This window comes from Carlito syrichta, unplaced genomic scaffold, assembly GCF_000164805.1.
Source record: "Carlito syrichta isolate Samal-C Ts95f unplaced genomic scaffold, Tarsius_syrichta-2.0.1 Scaffold287939, whole genome shotgun sequence".
Classification (NCBI taxonomy): Eukaryota; Metazoa; Chordata; class Mammalia; order Primates; family Tarsiidae; genus Carlito; species Carlito syrichta.
The window spans coordinates 80,564-85,060 of record NW_007232035.1 but is presented as its reverse complement, the minus strand read 5'-3'; positions in this window follow the sequence as shown (position 1 = coordinate 85,060).

Below are 4,497 nucleotides of genomic sequence, written 5' to 3'. Positions count from 1 at the left end.
GGAACTACAGGCGCACGCTGCCCTGCCCGGCCAATTTTTTATTTATTGTAGAGATGAGGTCTCGCCAAGTTGCCCAGGCGGGTCTCGAACCCGTGGGCTCAGGCCATCCATTCACCTCAGCCTCCCAAAGGCACGGAATTACAGGCTGAGCCACCGAGCCTGGCACAATTTTTAATTGATGCAGAAATTTTTTAAAAAGTGTGTTGTTGCTTAGCCCATTTCCATTTTTCCAATATTGCACCCGTTGTATGACTCCTCCTAGTAATTGATATCCTTCTGAGCCTGAGTGAGATGAAGTTTAAAAACCAAAATGAAATAAAATGATTCAAATGGTACTAAAAGGAAAGCAAAATGTAGTCCCAGTGAAGTACACAGTTGTTCTAAAGTCACAGAAAACTTACATGGCAGGAATTGCGGGCGCCAGGTTGCATGGACCCCCAGAAAGTAACTTGACACAGTCAGATGTTATCCTATCTTCTTTTTTTTTTTTTTTTTTGAGTCGGAGTCAGCCTTCCAAGTAGCCGAAATTACAGGCGCGCGATACCAGGCCTGGCTGATTTTTTGATTTATTGTAGAGATGAGGTCTCGCTGCCCAGTCGGGTCTCGAACCTGCAGGCTCAGGCCATCCACTCACCTCAGCCCCCAAAGGTGCGGGATGACAGGCTGAGCCATCGAGCCCGGCTTATCCTATCTTCTAAGGTCTTTGAAATTTCTAACATAGAGTTGTTATGGTCAGAGTAAACGCTCGGCTGCTATCTCTCGATGCCAATAAATCGAGAGGCAGGGAACTGGCAGAAAGAAATTTACTTCTGATTCAGAATTCAGGAAGACAGAACCTGGATCCTGGCATTTCTGGAAAAGGTCTGTTCACCCCTGACGTTTCACAGTCTATTTTTATACATTTAGGGTTGCTGGTACCAATACATGGGCTGTGTGACTGACAGAGCATCGTCTAGAATTTACATTCCAGCCACATTTTGTTAACAGTAACATTTAGGGTCCACATTTCCTGGCACCAGCTACCAAAAGGTAGCTCACAGTCTTGTCAGGAACACAAACTGAAGAGTTGATTAAGCTTGCCACAGAGTAAGGGAGTTAACAGAGCCTATTACAAAGTACAATATTATTCACTACAACTTTTTGTTAATTAGTAGTCAAAACATGGAAAAAGTTGTATAAATTACAAGGCTATGGTTACATGGGTGCTGGACAGTGACTTCTTTAAAATAAACTGTTCAACTCAGAGCACCTGGCTAGAAAAGTTGACAGTTGTCCTAAACATCCATCTCCACCTTACCCTTCAAGTCAGTCAACTATCAAGTTCCTGTCTGCCCTTCCTCCTTACATTCTTTATTTCCTAACAATTCTTTCTGTCTTACAATTGTCATGGTGCAGGTCATCACTGTGCCCTCTCTGAAGGGTGTCAAGGGCCCCCGACTCACCTACTTGCTTCCCAACTGGCCCCTACAATCCATTCTTTACAGCTCGGCCAAGTGACTGTAACTTCCATAAGCAAAACAAACTTGTTACTCTCTATTTAAAACCCCTCAATTGCTTCTCTTTTCAATCAGGAGATGGTACGAACTCACCAGCCTGGCTTCTAAAACCTGCATGACTATCTCCTCCTCTGGCATCAGTTTCTCCTCCTTGTGACATCACCCAGTCCCAACATATGCCCTTCACACTTTGAACCCTTTGTCATCTTCTCTTTTGCCTCTGGGCCTTTGTTGCCTACTCTGTGGAGACATGTGTTTTTTCATGTGTCTCTTGACTGTGTCCCAGCAGTTCATTTTTAAAAACGAACCCAACATATTATACATATATAATTATATAATTTAAATATATATATATTTGATTGATTGTGTGTGTGTGTGTGTGTATACATTCAAAATAAAAAGGCTTCACAAAATAACATACTATATCTTTAAGGTCAAAAAAGCAACTCCACACAAGGCTATCTAGAGACTATACATAACTAGCACTCATAACCAGTTTTTCCAAATGGGAAGGAAGATTGACCCCCAATCCTTTTCTCGCTTTTGGAATGACCTAATGGAATTAATTCCACCTTCAGGCTGAAACACATAAGAAACCACAAAAGGCATGTGTGAAACAGTCTATAAATTTCAGTAATAGAAGAGTGGGCACTGAGGATAGGGTAACATTAATACCAGTGTAATTTTAATAGCCCAGTTAGAATAGCTAAACTTGATTAACCTAAGGCTTGTGACATTAATGGAACTCCCCAAAGTTTTCCACGTATTTTGGATTTAATTGTGTTTAAAAAAAATCCCTGCAAATATACATATTGGTTCCCATGCTTACCGATAACCTCTAAATGACTCTTGACTTCCTACGTCTCCCTATATAATTAGGCTAGCATACGTTACAAGGTAGATCTCAAAAACCTACCATAGAAATCTCTAAACTTTCCACAAAACTCCTCCAGCTGCCAGTCATGAGCTATCCCCAATTCTCTTCACCCACTGCACTGCCGGCATCCACACCTGACCCTCTGCAGCCAGCATTATCAGTGAGTTCACCAAGTGATAGCATAAACATTTGGAGAGATGAAAGTAGTGATTTTTCAGGAAAGTGTGCATGAGATTAAGAGAACATTACGGAACCATCTATAGCAAACTTCTCCCCACAGAAAGATTGAGTGATTTTTTTTTTTTTTTTTTACTTTCAGGGGATATAAATGATAGCAATTTTCTATTACTTATACGATAATCTTTCTGCCAGTACATTATAGTTTCCTACGAAAGATCCTCATAAAGGGAAATAAAAAGCAACTCAACTTCAACAGATTTTGTGTCTTTAGTTGGATCACAAGATGTGCTTTTGAGTCCGTTATCCAACTGTGACCATACCTATTGGCCTACTTCCTGGAGACTTATACTGACTGACGTCCTAGAAATACAAATTCTCATGCTCTCTTTGTGCCTATGTAATATACACCTCCATGCTGAGATACGTTTGCAGAAATGGTACATGACTTAAGTGACCTGGAAGTAATATTCTCAGGTGTAGAGAAGACACACATCGTCAACATTCAGGGTCTGAAGTTCACCATGTGTGGGAAAGAAGAGCAGGAAGAAGCAACCTTCATTCTCTACATTCTTTTCCCAGGGTAGTGTATTTTTTAGGGAAGAAGCCCAACTGTCGCATTGTATGTGGTAACTACTTGACCACCATCATTAACAACCCGGATCCACGCTGTCCCCTGTGTGGAAAACCACATCCAGCATCACTTAGAAACAATGGTTCTCAAGATCTTCCCATTACTTTTCTTCTAAGTTATGTCGTTAGAATATTGTTTTTTCTATCAACCACCCTAGGAAACGTTAATATCATAAGGACACTGTGGACACTGTGGCAGTATACTGTACACATGTACACTTATGTCTATCTATTCATGGTCACATAGTGGAGCGGCCACAAGGGTGGATGAAAAAGAAGTCTTCGCTCTGTCTACACAGACAACATACACTGCTTGGATCCAGATGGGCGTTAAAGACACAGGGGAAAAGCAGATCTCTAGAGAACTCTCTCTTTATCCACATGCAGGGAACAGCAGAAATATGTACCTATTCTTATCAGTGGCATCAACTACTTCAGAAACAGAACAGAGACAGGATAGTGGCCGATGGGACCCTTGCTGTGAAGCTGGGTGCACCAGCCATCTCAGCCAACCGGCTCCTCTCCTCTCCAGGCTCGTGCCAAGGCTTTCATGAAGACACCAGAAGCAGAAGCAATCTCTACGAGGCGTGCCATGGAGGGACTTCCTTCACATCCTATTGTTCAGTTCCTCACCCTGACCCTGAAAGCGTTCCTGAGATCTAGAGAAGATTCGACTCCATAGAGTGCTCATTCAGACATTCACACTACAAACTGTAGACTGCTCGAACAGCCTCTCAGGCGGAACTGAGTCCAGGGCCTGTTGCCGACTGCAAGCAGCAGACCCATTTCCCCCGCTTGGAGTCGGCCTTCAGGGGTCCCCCTCTGGGAATGTCTACTCAGCTGCCTTTTCTTTTTTTCATTTATTTATTTATTTTTTTGAGTTGGAGTCTCACTCCGTCGCCCAGGCTGGAGTGCAGTGGCCGCTCCCAGACACCGCAGCCTCGACCTGCTGGGCTCTGGCGATCCTTCCGCCTCAGCTTTCCCAGTAGCCAGAATTACAGGCGCGCGCTACCATGCCCGGCTGATTTTTTCATTTATTGTAGAGATGAGGTCTCGCCAAATTGCCCAGGCGGGTCTCGAACCCACGGGCTCAGGCAATCCACTCACCTCGGCCTCCCAAGGCACGGGATGACAGGCTGAGCCACCGAGCCCGGCTTCAGCTGCCTTTTCTTTTCTCCTGCCACCCAGCTGCTGCCCAGCCAAGGCCATGAAGATGACTCTCTTTGAACACCATCCTCTTTCACCTATTCTGTATAAATGGAAAAGGCAGGCAGCCAGACTTTGTCCCAATGCAGCCAACAACTAGAGTTTATC